The following is a 15863-nucleotide window of genomic DNA, read 5'->3' as shown; positions in this document are numbered from 1 at the left end:
TTAGATGGGGGATCGAAAAAATAAGGCAAATGAATAAGCAAACAAAAAGCAGACTCACGCCTAGAAATACACAGAACAAAATGGTGATTGCTCGAGGGACGGGGGGGTGCACAAAACAGGTGAAGGGGAGTGCGAGATACAGGCTTCCAGTTACAGAATGAATAAGTCACGAGAATAAAAAGTACAGTGTAGGAAATATAGTCAATGACATTGTAATAGTGTTGTATGGTGACAGACGGTAGCTATACTCTTGGTGAGCACAGCATAACCTATAGAGTTTTTGAATCACTGTTGTGCACCCAAAATTAATGTAACATTGTGCATCAGCTATACTCAAATTTTTTTTTAATTTTTAAGAGTTTTCCTCTAATCGTTAAGTTTTCCCCTAATTTCCCTTGATTATTAATCACAGGTTCTTTATTAATAAAAATGGATATTATGGAAAACATAAAGGTAAAAATGAAAAACACCCATTATTACACCATGAAGAGACACCTTAGAATATTTTTCTGTGTAGATGATAATACAGACATGCCCCCTTTTTTTTTTTCAGCTAAATTGGGGACAATCTACATGAGACCAAAGACTACTGTGTTCCCAAGTGTATAATCAGTGCCTGGCACAAAATTGGGACTCAGTAACTATATGTGGAATGTATATCATATACATTATTTTGGTGTCAAAATAATGTATATGATATACATTTTTTTATTTATAATATAAAATTTATAATATAATTTTTTTAATTGAGTAGGTTCTACACCCAATGTGGGGCTTAAACTTACGACCCTGAGATTAAGAGTCACAAGCTCTACCAACTGAGCCAGCCAAGCACCAATGTATACATTATTTTGTAGCCTGCTTTCTTCACTTAGCAATATGCTATATTTTATATCATTAGATATTTTTCTAAAACACGTTTTTAAGGTAACATTACATCAATATATGAAATAAAACCTCATTCATGTAACCAAGCCCCTAATCTTTTTTTATTACATTTATTTATTTTTTTAGTAGTCTCTATACCCAACATGGGGTTTGAACTCACGACCCCAAGATCAAGAATCACATGCTCTTCTTACTGAGTCAGCCGGGAGTCCCTAAGCCCCTAATCTTGTTTCAACTTTTCGCCCTTATAAATAATTCTATGATGAACATCCTTGTACAAAGATTTTTATAACAAACTTTTATTCATTTCTTAGGACAAATTCCTAGAAGTGAAAGTATTCATCAAAGATTATAAACAATTTGAGACTTTCGGTACATTGTGCCAAATTGTTGAAAAATTTATATTCTCTCTGGAGGTGTAGGCATTATTATTTTAACAAATATTTTGTCAGTTTGGTTTCCACCAAACTTTGAAAGAATATGCCATCTTATTGTATTGTTCCAAAGACTTTTTATACATAATGTGTGATCACAACATCCCTCTGAAGGAGATGTTAAAATAACAGCTAATATTTACTGAGCACACACTATATGAGAGGCATCGAGCTAAAGGTTATATATATTGTCTTATTTATCCTACAACAACTTTATGAGGTATAGAGTTTATTGTCCCTGTTCTACAGACTAAAGAGTTGAGTCTCGTTGAGTTTATGTAACTTGCGCAAGTATCTTCTCTAAAGAGCTTGTATTATTATCCCCATTTTACAGATGGAGGAACTAAAGTCCCAAGAGATTTGATGACTTGCCGGGGTCACACACACACAGCAGAACACAAATCCCATGCATCCTGGACCACAGCTCAAGTCGGTTTCCATCTTCTACTACTCCTCCAGCACCTGCCTTGCCCTGTTTATCACTAATCAGTACTAAACCAAGGGCACACTGAGGTCAAGGCCACCATTACTGGCCCTGCGGAGAAATCACCCTGCTTCTGTTATCAAAAGATCAGTGGTTAATTGATGGTTAATTTAATGTGTCAACTTGACTGGGCCACGAGGTGCCCAGACATTTGGTCAAATATTATTCTGAGTGTGTCCCTAGGTGTGTATGAGATTAATATTTGAATCAACAGACTCAGTACAGCGGGTTGCCCTCCCCGAGGTGGGGTGGGGGGGCCTCACCCAATCCATCGAAGGCCTGAAGAGAACAAAAAGACTGAGTAAGAGGGAATTTATTCTCTGCCGTCTGAGCTGCGACATCAGTCTTCTTCCTGCGGACTCAGACTGGGTTTGAACTTACATTATCGACTCTCTCGGGTCTCCAGCTTGCCAGCTGCAGATCTTGGGACTTCTCAGCCTCCACAGGGGTGTGGGCCAATTTCTTATAATAAATGTCTTTAGAGATAGATGGATAGATAGATGGGTGGGTTTAGAGATAGATCTATAAATAGACATAGAACTATATCTCTTCTGTTGGTTCTGTCTCTTTGGAGAATCCAGACTAATATAATCAGGGTCCTCTCACTAAGGAGAACTTGGGCATCTGACTGAGAGGGTGAATGGGGCTCTTCACAGATGTGCTGAGGTAAGGGGTCCAAATGGGAGAAACAGTGCGAAAACCCACCATGTTGCCTGCATAGTCCTAACTGGCAAGCGAAAGTGGAGGGGCTTGGCCTTGGTGGGCAGCAAAGCCTGAAGTGCAGACCCGAGACAACGGCTGCCAGCGTCTGGTAGAGGCTGTGGTTTGCCCCAGGGAGATGTGCTAGACACAGGGTGATTAATCTCACTCACCCTGCTCTGAAAATGACTGTCTTCATGATGTGCATGCTCACATCCCCTCTCTAATCCAATATGTCTCTTCACTGCAGCCCCCGAACCCCCAAAGCGAGAAGGTCATGCCTTATACTAGCCCCATACTGGGCCCTATGCACACAAAGACACAACATACTATGTAGGTCACAAGGCTTGCTGAATTTCTATCTTTTTAAACAAAATCTTGGGTTGTTTTTTTTTTTTTTATAACCTATAGCTCCAAATCTTCTCAGGTTTCATTTTTTAAGTTCTTATTACCATAAAGAGAGAAAATGTCATATTAAGAGTAAAATAACTCCAGACCCTCCAGCCTAATTGCAGTAATTTTCTTGTTTGCACATTCTCTTCCCGAACCCTTCTCTATCATGGTCACATTTTACATTGCTGTTACTCATGAGGCATTCTGGTGTTTGGGGGTTGTTGTCACTGTTGGGTGTTTTTTGTGTTTTGTTTTGTTTTTGCAGAATATACTGTAAACGTTTTTCTCTGCCCCTATGTAGATTTCATAATGGTCGTTTTTGAAGGTTTCCCTCTGTGGGTAAACCACCATGTAACACAACAATCCTCCATATTAGACATTCAACTTGCTCAAGACCTTTCGCTTTGATAAATACATTGCAGTGAGCAGCTTTCCCATCTAGCTCAGGACTGGTTTTGAACGTCTGTTCCAAACCGAACGAAACTCCCTGACACCTGCTCCCCCTCCTTTAGCCTCTCTCCTTCGCTGCCTTCGTGGGATTCTATCACCTCTTCTGGTCTGTGAGGAGCAGAAACAGGGAAACCCCCTCACCTCGAGAACAGTGGCCATGGACTCATGAACAATGCATTTTGGAAGCACTTTGAAAAGTAGCACAACACATTAGTGGAATGAAGGGCATGTCAGTAGTTGTTTATTATTATTTTAGACCCTAATGAACCAACGGTGAAAAACAATATAATGTAGGGCTTTTAGTCTGTAAACCAGTGCCACTGCCCGCGTTCAAGTTCCAGCTCTGCTTCTCACTTTCTTTGTTAGCTGGGTAAGTTATTCAACCCTTTCCAATTCAAAATCCTCATCTGTAAAATGGGAACAATGCTTCTTATGTCATTGGGCATGTGAAGGAGTTAAATGTGTTCAAATAGGAAGCGCTTAGAACCATGTGACACATATTAAGCATCATATGTTTGCTACAATTATTGGGAGTAAAACAAACAATACAAACTATTGTTAACTGGACTGCACTATACTGTGGCTTTGGATTTCTCTTCTCAAATTCATGGATTCAACACATTTTTATTTTGCATTTACGATGCACCAGTTAGTAAGCGAGGCCATGGGGCTACAGAAATTAAAGACTTCCAGTCCCTCTACAGAACAACCACCGAAGCTCAAGTCTCTGTCCTACACACACAAATAAGATGGGAAATGTGGGCTTACTGGCGTAAAAGAAGGAAATAAAAGCCATGTGGACCGTTAATTGGGGGAATGTTATCTTTCTTCTTTCCTTTTTCTTGAAACTAAAAAGTACACAAAGACTTCTGTCCTATGAATAAGTCACTTTTGTAGATCATTGATTTCCAGAGAATTGGTTGATCACAGTGTCTCTTGAGTGAAAACCTGTGTATAGACCCAGGTTATTCTGTCTTTCAGGGCTGGGAATTTCCTGCTGAGCCCAAAGCATTCCCTGAAATGAGTGGGACTCAGAGACTTATACACAGCAACAGCCTTGCTGAACAACTGTGTCCAGCGGTGGACAGTCAGCCCTGGATGGGGGTAGGATGAGGGGACCTCTCTGGTCCCTGTCAGACCAAAGATTCCATAGTCCCATGAATACAGGTCCAATCCGTTTTCCAGAGATATATCGAATTTATTACTTTCAAAAATATTTTAAATATTTTATAAAATGCACTCATCAAAAGGCTGGAAACACATATCCATCATTTAAAAATTAAACAATCAGGGCGCCTGGGTGGATCAGTCGGTTAAGTGTCCGACTCCGGCTCAGGTCATGATCTCATGGTTTGTGGATTCAAGCCCCATGTTAGCTGTGTTAACAGCTCGAAGCCTGGAGCCTGCTTCAGATTCTGTGTCTCCTTCTCTCTCTGCCCCTTCCCTACTTGTGCTCTCTCTGCCTCTCTCTCTTAAAAATAAATAAACATTAAAAAAAATTTTTAAATTAAACAATCAAAGCAAAACAATCCATACACACACACACACACACACACACACACACACACACACACAAAGGCAACAACTCGACCATGCCATCCATTACCACAACCAATCCCATCAAAAGGAGATCAAGGCAAGACAAACAACTTGCATTAGGTCTGAATGTAAAATTCACTTATCAGCCCACTTAATAAACGCTTTTTGACACTTGAAAACCTGTTTCTCTGTGGTCCTACACCAAGAGAAATCCATGCATACATACTCTGGGTACTCTCAGAGGTTCAAGACCTGAAAGACTCCTGACCAGAGCCTGCCAGGGGCTCCCCAGCAGACTGCATGAATAGGGAAGTTATTTTAAAATATAATATAATAAATCACTACAGGCATCTTTTGGGGGTTTTCTTATATCACAATCTGAATTTGGAAGGTAGGTCAATAAGAAGGTGATTGCTCACATCATAATGCAGTCTATTGGTTTTTAAGAAAAAAATTATTTTATTTATTTCTTTTATTTTGTGTATTAAAAAATTTTTTAACGTATTTATTTATTTATTTATTTTAAGTTTTTTTTTTTTTAACGTTTATTATTTTTGAGACAGAGGGAGACAGAGCATGAACAGGGGAGGGGCAGAGAGAGAGGGAGACACAGAATCTGAAACAGGCTCCAGGCTCTGAGCTGTCAGCACAGAGGCCGACGCGGGGCTCGAACTCATGGACCACGAGATCATGACCTGAGCCGAAGTCGTACGCTTAACCGACCGAGCCACCCAGGCGCCCCACGTTTTTATTTATTTTTGAGAGAGAGAGAGAGAACGAGTAGGGGAGGGCCAGAGAGAGGGAGACACAGAATCTGAAGCAGGCTCCAGGCTCTAAGCTGTCAGCAAAGAGCCCAATGCAGGGCTCGAACCCATGAGCTGCGAGACTGTGACCTGGGCCAAAGTCGTATGTTCAACCTACTGAGCCACCCAGGTGCCCCAGAAAAAAATTATTTTAAATAGAAACAGAAATCACCTTGTGCAACCTCTAAGAAAATGGTTCAGGCAACAATCATTGGTGGGTGCTAAAACCACGAGGCGAGAGCTGGACTATTACAAGATGCTGACGTGTCGCCTCAGGGATTAGTTCTCAGTGATAAGAGAGACAACACGATGTGACAACCGAGGATGGTGAGGGTGAGGGTGGAGGATGACGAGGCGGATGGGATGCCCAGCACCACTTGTGAGGTGTTCTTGCCACAAATGATGAGCCGAAATCTATTTAAGCCTTTGCCGCTAATGTCCAGGTTACAGGAAATACGGGGGTCAGGAGTTAGTTAAATGACAATGTGAGGAGGCAAGCAGATAAAACACAGAATGTGGGGCATGAGACAACTGACCTGATTTCAACAAGGCACTGACATGATAAGAAAAAAATCGGGTGGGGGAAGGGGACCTACACAGGATTAAAAGAGCCAAATGCAAAGTGTAGACCTTACGTGGATCCAGATACAAACGGACCAACTTGAAAAGACCGTGTTGGGACAACTGGGGAGCTTTGAATGTGACTCGGTGTCGGGTGATATTAAGGAGTTATTGTGGTAACAGTCATGTGATTATGTAAGAAAAGTGTCCAATTTTTTTCATAGATGCGTTCTGAAACATCTACAAGTGATATGTCACCATGATTAGGATTTTCTTTAAAATATTTTGCTAAAGGGGCACCTGGGTGGCTCGGTCGGTTAAGCATCGGACTTCGGCTCAGGTCATGGGTTTGAGCCCCACGTCGGCCTCTGTGCTGACAGCTCAGAGCCTGAAGCCTGCTTCAGATTCCGTGTCTCCCTCTCTCTCTGCCCCTCCCTTGCTCATGCTCTGTGTGTGTGTCTCTCTCTCAAAAATAAATAAACATTAAATTTAAAAAAATAAAACAAAATATTTTGCTAAAGAAAAGGTAAACTGAGGAAATATAGGGAAATGTTGATATCAGTAAGTCTAGGTGATAGATAAATGAGAGTTCATTATACTAGACTCTCACTTACGTTGGAAGGTATTCATAATAAAAAGTTTTAAACTACTAATTTTAATTACAGAAATTACACATGAATAAAGAATACATTTTCACAGCAAAAAGTCCACACAGAAATGATAAGTAAAGCTCAACTCCTCTTTGCCCCCCAGTCCCTAGGCCAGACTCCACCCCAGCATTTGGGTGTATAGAGACTATTTTTCAATTTCTTAGCTGCTCCTGCTAGAATCCCAGCTCTCAGCAGTGGGCAAGGATATAAAATAGACATCACCTACTTTCCAGCATCCAAGGCATTTTTGAAGCTTCTTGGACAAACTAACTGGTTTCTCCTCCCTGGTTTCAGCTTTAGGGGGCTTTTTGTCCATCATGAGCACCTAGCTTCAGGATCCTGGCTTCAGGATCCTCCATCAGACCCAGCATGGCGTCTTTCAACCATTCCATAGGACCAGCTCAGCCCTCTCTCTCCACCAACCTCCCACAGAGCTATCAAAGCACTGAGAACACATCAGTGCATGTGTTTATGAACAAATAGATGGAAATGCACTGACCAGGTGCAGAGGGGTTGGGACAAGAGCTTTGGGGTGGGAGGTGTGAAGAGGTCACACATCACCGGGTTTATGGACCATTTCAATTGATTTCAACAGCATCGTACCTCAAATTAAACCATCCTCCCTTTAAAATACACCCTTTTCTCTTCCTTTCTCATCATGTGGAGTATTTTAAGAGGAGACAGAGGCGTGAGGTACTAATTTGTTTCTAGTTAATCCATGCCAAGGCCCCAGGCCCGGGCCTGGTCACAGGAGGAAGGTGCCCTTTGAAGCCTCGAGCTGCAAAACCACAGGAAGTGAAACTTGGTCACCAGTAAACAGGTTTGGACCACTGAAGATGTAATTATCATGCAGAAGTTTCTTGCTTTCTTTTTTTTCCCTGAGAGTTGGGTGTGAGGACGAGGAACTTATTTTTCTTTTAAGACGAAGAATGTGGAAAAAAATGTCTCTTAAAAAAATCACTACCTTTCCTTACGTGCCTACTATGGGCAAAGCATAATGCTAAAAAGCATCTTTAAAAAAATGTTTATTACTTAAAAAAAAAATGTTTAATGAGCCCCAGAGAGAGAAAGAGAGAGAGAGAGGGTGAGGGGCAGAGAGAGGGAGACAGAGGGTCCAAAGAAGGCTCCATGCTGTCAGGGCAAAGCTCGATGTGGGGCTCGAACCCACGATCTGTGAGATCAAGACCTGAGCTGAAGTCAGACGTTCAACCAACTGAGCCACCCAAGCGCTCTAAAAGGCATCTGATCTACACCCCCATTTTATATATGAAGAAACTGAGGTTGTCTGGCTCCAAAACATACTTTTTATGTCTCTCCTAAACTAGGTACCTGAGCTGGTTAATAACCACCTACCAGGCAAAGTGAGGAAAAGGCCCCATGTAGGTCAAGTGCTATTTTGGAGGGCACCTCTATCTCTAGGCCTTTGAGAAAAGCAACCAGTTATTAGAATTCTGATAATAATCCAGCCCCAATGAGAGCCGCAGGCACCGCCACCCCACCCTCCACCTTTCCTGCCACATCTCCTGTCAGCTGCCCAGTCTTCAGCCTTCCAGAGGTGCAGCTCAGACAGGGGCTGGGTGGCCAGGGGTCTGCTCCCAGGGCCTGGGAATTCTCTACCACACATAACCCTACCAGGGAAGAAATGCAGTGGGGACCAGGCTGACAAAGTGTCTTTACTACATGCCATCTGACTACAAGCAAATATGAGCTTTCTTTGTGGGAACTGGAAGCGGGGGCCAGTGTGAAGAGCTTGGAGCAGAGGCGCCCTCGGGACCCAGGTGTCCTGTCTATCTGGATGCTGCCACATTTGAAAGCCCCCCAAAAGTCACTGCTCTCTCAGCTCTGGTATTTAGCTTTGTATCTTTGTAGTGGTGCTGTTTTTAACATAACTCACTATCTTTTCTTAGTTTCACGTTCTCTGTGGGTCTCTAGAAACAGAAGAGGGAATGGCTAGAGCCCAGGGCCTTCGGGCCTGCTGGGCAGTGGTCCCAGAAGGAAGGGAAGGTAGGCTGGGGACTTGGGGCTTGCAGTGAAGGAGGGACCAGTCCTGCTCTCCGGAGAGGAAGGGTCCACGTCCTGCACCAGCTGGGCCGTAAGAAGCATGGAAGAGTCTCAGGCCAGATTAGAGCCTACAGGCAACTCCACTCTGCCCTCCATCACTTTTGCTCTCAGGATTTTTTTCTCCAGGGCGCAGGGAAGAAAGACCAGAACGTAGTTGGTCCAGACCCAAGAGCGCTCAACTCTCGCCCCCTGGTGGTCCCACAGGGGAGAGCAAGTTACAACAGGGGCTTGCAGAGTAAGAGACAGGGGAGGAAGGCGGCTCAGAGGCCAGTGCTCTGTACAGGTGCTCAGACATAATCCTGCGGTCCCTGGAATCCTGCGGAAGCCCTCGTGGCTAGGAAGGAGAAGCTGGAGAGGAAGGGGTAGAAGGAACGAGAGAAGGCGGAGGAAAGATGAAAGAGAAGAGAGAGAGGAGGCGGGGAGGGTAAGGGGCAGGACCCTGAACACTGTGGAGAGGACCGGGCCGCGTTCAGAAACCAGCTGAGAATTGCTGGCCTGGAGGATGCTGGTGTGGCTTGGGGAAGTGGGTCCTTTCCCATCTCATGCAACTTGGGAGTCTGAGTCCCAGTGATAGGTCTGCCCTGCACTCCAAGCAGCTCCCTAGACTCCGTGTCCCCCAGCCCCAGTTTCTTAAGGGGGTGCTCTTTCCTTGAGGCAGTTAAGTACAGCCGCCTGGCTTGACCCCCGAAGTTGGTCATATGCCTTTCCCATAGCTACTCACCTGCCTGCAGCCAGCCTGCGCCCCGTCGAGCGGGTTGTGGCCCACAGAGGCAGAGGCAGACGGGCACTGCCCCTCCTGCACCTGCCCCCTGCTGCGAGCTGCAGGATGCGGTCAGGAGAGGAAACAGGGCCTCCGGCTCCGAGTCATTCTGGGGTTTCCAAAGAGCTCCTTGCTGAGGGCATCGACGGGGCACTGTCTGGGCCGCTGAGAATCGACTCATTCTCCTCATCCAGCCCATAGAGGAAGGAGAGGGGGAGGGGAGGATGGACAAGGTGAGCCTCATCCTCTGCTGGGCCTGCGGCCCCGAGGCTGCCTGAGTCAGCAGCACCCGTGGGCAGGGAGAGGTCTGGGGCGAGTCCCCATCCCAGTGTGTGTGGGAGGGCTGTGTGCAGTGCAGAAAGGCAGCCGCCCAGCCCCCGGGAGGCTTTTAGAAGCTATGCCACGGAGATCCCAGCTTGTTCCTCTTTCTCCTCTCCAGCAAGAGCTCAGAGAACTTTTCCCAAGACCCCTCCTCTACCATTTCTCAGGAATAACCACCTGACAGAGATGAACGGTTGCCCCTTCAGCCAAAGTGAGGAGAGGAATGTACTGGGGACTTGATAACCTCTCCCAACTTGCACCCCTTCCCTTCCTTCCATAGGGTGAACCAGTCTGTTCCCAGTGAAGGCTCTGGTTTCTGCTTCCAGGACACTTGCTTCCCAAGCCCTGGCTTCAGCAGACCCCGTTCAAATCAGCCCCAGGCCCTGTGCTCAGAGCTGTGCAGCAGCAACTCAAACTTCAGCCCAAGGAGGGCAGACACATTTTTCTTGACTCCTTCTGAATAAAAAAATTTTTTAAACGTTTATTTATACGTGAGAGAGACATAGAGACAGAGCAGGAGCAGGGGAGGGGGCGGTAGTGAGAGAGGGAGGCACAGAATGCGAAGCAGGCTCCAGGTTCCAAGCTGTCAGCACAGAGCCTGACGCGGGGCTCGAACCCGCGGGGCTCGAACCCGGCTCAGGGAGATCATGACCTGAGCCGAAGTTGGACGCTTAACCGACTGAGCCACCCAGACGCCCCTTGACTCCTTTTGATTTTTTAATAAAAAAGTCAAATGTGTACAAATCAGATTTCGCATAAACATTTGGATTTCCATTTGTTTTTAAAATAGAAGCCCTTTGCTTGTGACATTTGCAGTGACAACCACCTTTGAGACAGAACCTCAGTGTTGGAATGTGCCATAGTCTCTACCACGCCTTTCCATGCTCCCCTCCAGCCACAACACATGCCAAGGCCAAGGTACAAGTTGTAGTGGGACAAACTAAATACGGCCATGTTGGAATGCCAGAATTCTTCTACCTGACATACTTCATTCCTTCACTTTATCTGATAGGCCCTTTAGGTGTTTGATGTTTTCCAACCACTGGTTTAGGGCTATGGAATTAGAAAGATCTGTCTTCCAATCCTGCATCAGTCATTTACTGGTTGTGTGACTTTGGGGTGTGTGGGTGGCTCAGTCAGTAAGGCGTCCGACTTCTGCTCAGGTCATGATCTCACGGTTCACGGGTTCGGGCCCTGTGTCAGGCTCTGTGCTGACAGCTCAGAGCCTGGAGCCTTCTTCAGATTCTGTGTCTTCCTCTCTCTCTCTTCCTCCCCTGCTCATGCTCTGTCTTTCTCTCTCTCAAAAATAAAATAAAAATTTTAAATGTAAGACAGGAAGCCATCAAAATCCTAGAGGAGGAAGCAGGCAAAAATCTCTTAGACCTCAGCCACAGCAACTTCTTACTCAACACGTCTCCAGAGGCAAGGGAAACAAAAGCCAAAATGAACTACTGGGACGTCATCAAAACAAAAAGCTTCTGCACAGCGAAGGAAACAATCAGCAAAATTAAAAGGCAACCGACAGAATGGGAGAAGATACTTGCAAGTGACGTGTCGGATAAAGAGTTAGTACCCAAAATCTATAAAGAACTTATCAAACTAAACACCCAAAAAACCAAATAATCCAGTGAAGAAATGGGCAAAAAACATGCATAGACACTTCTCCAAAGAAACATCCAGATGGCCAACTGACACATGAAAAAATGCTCAACATCGCTCATCATCAGGGAAATACAAATCAAAACCACAATGAGATACCACCTCGCACCTGTCAGAATGGCCAACATTAACAATTCAGGCAACAACAGATGCTGGCGAGGATGTGGAGAGAGAGGATCTCTTTCGCAATGCTGGTGGGAATGCAAACTGGTGTAACCACTCTGGAAAACAGTATGGAGGTTCCTCAAAAAACTAAAAATAGAACTACCCTACAACCCAGCAATTGCACTACTAGGCATTTATCCAAGGGATAGAGGTGTGCTGTTTCGAAGGGGCACATGCACCCCCATGTTTATAGCAACGCTATCAACAATAGCCAAAGTATGCAAAGAGCCCAAAGGTCCATCGATGGATGAATGGATAATGAAGATGTGGTATATTTATACAACGGAGTATTACTTGGCAATCAAAAAGAATGAAATCTTGCCATTTGCAACTACGGGGATGGAACTAGAGGGTATTATGCTAAGTGAAATTGGTCAGAGAAAGACAAATACCATATGACTTCACTCATATGTGGAATTTAAGAGACAAAACAGATGAACATAAGGGAAGGGAAGCAAAAATAATATAAAAGGGAAGGGGACAAAACATAAGAGACATATATAGAGAACAAACAGAGGGTTGCTGGAGGGGTTGTGGGTGGGGGGATGGGCTGAATAGGCAAGGGACATTAAGGAGGACACTTGTCGGGATGAGCACTGGGTGTTATATGTAGGAGAGGAATCACTGGATTCTACTCCTGAAATCATTATTGCAGTATAGGCTAACTAACTTGGATGTAAATTAAAAAATAATAATAATAAACAAATTAATTAATTAAATTTAATTTAAATTAAAAAAAAAAGAGAGAGAGAGACTTAACTGGTTGTGTGGCTTTGACGCAATTACTTAGCTTCTCTAGGCCTCAGTTCCCTCATCTCTAAATGAAGATAATAGTACTGCTACAAATCCCCAGCTACAAACTCAGGTTTGCAAGGCACACAGGTCGTTTCTTTTCTTTTAAATCAATTTGATTCTGTTCCGGGCCTGCTGGGATGGCAAAAACCGGCTACTTTCTCCAGCAGAATCCTGAAGGTTTAGGGGGATGCCAGAAAGCAGGGTAAGGGTGGACATCTAGATGCTGTAGCCCCCAGGGACCTCTTGTAGCCCGGGCTCCTGCTTCCTGGATGTGTTTGGTGCAAGAGTCTGTCGAGGCTAGAAACTTGGGGCCCAGCATCCCACCTCCCAGCCCCGCTGAGGTCTTGCCGCCTCTGAAGGGCATTGCATGAAGGTCCTTGCTGCTCAGGACACACACCATTTTCTTTCGCGCTCCCAGGCCATCGCACCTCTTCTTCCTGGCTCTCAAAAGCCACCTCGCTGCCCTTGTCCCTGGGGACCCCTGGCACTGTCTCAGCAGGCTTAGGGCTAAGGCCTTTGGGAAGCTTCCACTTTCCACCCAGACAAAAGAGAGGGGTGAATGGGAAGGGAAAAGGAATGCAAATCAATATTTCAGCAAATTGTCCCACTGCATGAGTAATAATAATAATAATGTTTCCCTTCATTTTTTTTTAATGTTTATTTTTGAGAGAGACAGAGACAGAATGTGAGTGGGTTAGGGTGAGAGAGTGAGGGAGACACAGAACCAGAAGCAGGCTCCAGGCTCCGAGCTGTCAACACAGAGCCCGACGCGGGGCTTGAACTCACAAGCTGTGAGATCATGACCTGAGCCGAAGTCGGACGCCGACTGAGCCACCCAGGTGCCCCAATAATGTTTACCTTCAAAGGCACTTTCCCCTCTGTCTACCCCTTAAACGTTCCCAGGATCCCACCCCCTTCCCTGTCCTGTTCTCATCGTCCACACCCTTCCTGGGTGATTTTACCTACTCCCAGAGCTGCAGCTCTGTAGTGGCTCTCAAGCCCCCTTCTCCAAACTTCCTCGGGCTTTAGAACTCCCAGCCAGGCTGCTCACTGGACATTACCTTCAATGTCCTCAGGTGAACACATCTTACGCTGAACCCTCAAGCTAAAAACCTGGGAACCCCTAGACTCTTCCCTCTTTTTCCCTGCCACATCTGTAGTTGGTCAACTGTGAAGTCAGGCCAGGTCTACCTCCTAAAAAGCTGTTTCTGAATGCTCCCTGCTCCATTCGCTCATTCATCAAAGTGATCTAAAACGGAGTCTGCCTAGGTTCCGGATCGACAGTTTTCAGTAGTGTGATGGATCATTTTAGGTGTCAACTTGGCTAGGCCCATGGTACCCAGATATCCGGTCAACCATTATTCTAGATATTTCTGTGAAGGTATATTTATTTTTCTATTTTTTTAAAGATTTTATTTTTAGGTAATCTCTACACCCAATGTGGGGCTTGAATTTACAAGCCCGAGATCAAGAGTTGCACACTCATCTATCAAATGAGCCAGCCAGGTGCCCCTCTGTGAAAGTATTTTTATTTTTAGTTTTTTTAATGTATTTATTTTAAGAGAGAGATAGAGAGAGAGGCAGAGAGAGCTAGCACAAGTGGGGGAGGGGCAGAGAGAAGGAGAGACAGAATCCCAAGCCGACTCTACACCATCAGTGCAGAGCCGGATGCGGGGCTCCACTCGACTCTTGAACCGAGAGATCACGACCTGAGCCAAGATCAAAAGTCTGATGCTTAACCGACTGCGCGCCACCCAGGTGCCCCTGTGAGGGTACTTTTAAATGAGATTAACATTTAAACCAACAGTAGACTGAGTAAAACAGATTATCCTCCATAATGTAGGTGGGCCTCATCCAATCAGTTGAAGGTCTTAACAGAAAAAAGACTGACCTCTGATGAAGAAGGAATTCTGCAAGCAGACTGCCTCTGGACTCGAACTGCTATCTTCTCTGGGTCTCCAGCATGTCAGGCCACCCTGTAGATTTTGGACTCGACGGCATTTCCAACGGAATGAAACAATTCCTTAAAATAAATCTCTTTCTCCATTTCTCTCTCTCTCATATGTATTATATACATATATCCTATTGATTCTGTGTCTCTAGAGAACCTTGACTAATACAATTAGCTTCTCTTCAGTTTCAGGGTAAAAACCTTAAATCCTTACTTAGCCCACGAGGCTCTTCAGTCAATTTAGCTCAAATAGTGCCTTTGTACAAATGAGAAAAAGTCACCACCTCTAGGCAGGGCACACAGCTTGGTGGGAGGAACACGGGTGAGCCCTCCCTCTTAGTATGGTGGAAACGTGGACGACCAGACAGAGCTGCCCTGCTTCCTGATGAACCTCTGCCTGCCACTTTAGCCTTGTCTTTGTTTTCATTCTTTTCCTTCCTCCTCATCCGACACCCTAAGGTCCGCGCAGCTCCTAGGTCCCCGTGCTTCTTTGCCACTCTGCGTTTGTATATCCCGTCACAGCTGCCTCGAGATCCTTCTCGCATTCTCCCGCCAGACTTTGCGACCCTCAGCCTGGCCCAGCCGCGCGCACGGCCTCTCTCTCTCTCTCTCTCTCTCTCTGCTCTGAGTTTCAGCCCTTGCTTCATTGATGCTATTGCTACTTGATTACTCGCCTAGGTTGGGGAATCATCCAGGGAAGAATTTGAACTTTGATCCACCGTGCTGGGCACTCGTAGGTGCTCCATAAACTTCTCGCACAAACGAAAACAGGGACGTGTGAGTGAGAGAGAGAGTGAGTGAACGGATGGAGGGAGGGAGGGCACCAGGCTAGCGGTAACAGCAGGAGGCGCTCACCGGGAGTGGGCTCCTTTCCTTGCGCGGCGGAGCCCGGCCAGCCGGCGCCCACGAGGAGCACTGGGCTCGGGCCGGAGGAGGGGGAGGCGGTTGCGGCTGCGCCAGCGCGCGGTGGCTCGGCAGCACCGCGGTGCCCAGCGAGTGGGAAGCGAACTCGCGGGGAGGGGGGACGGGGCCTGCGGGGGAGGGGCGCGGCGCCCTCTTGCCGGCTCCTCTCATTCTTTCACCCCGGGGTCTCCAGGAATGGAAACGGCCCCCGGCCAGGCCGGAGCGCGCGGATGAAAGGCGGCCCTCGGACGGAGAGAGGAGCCTCCTCCCGCCTGGGCGGAGGAAACTGGTAGTGCCGGGGGTGTCCCGCCACGCCGGCGTCCCAAAGCGGGAGAAGGGGGCAGTCT

The sequence above is a fragment of the Acinonyx jubatus genome, chromosome E4, assembly GCF_027475565.1.
Source record: "Acinonyx jubatus isolate Ajub_Pintada_27869175 chromosome E4, VMU_Ajub_asm_v1.0, whole genome shotgun sequence".
Taxonomy (NCBI): domain Eukaryota; kingdom Metazoa; phylum Chordata; class Mammalia; order Carnivora; family Felidae; genus Acinonyx; species Acinonyx jubatus.
The sequence above is the reverse complement of the archived record's forward strand: the minus strand, read 5'-3'. Positions refer to the sequence as shown.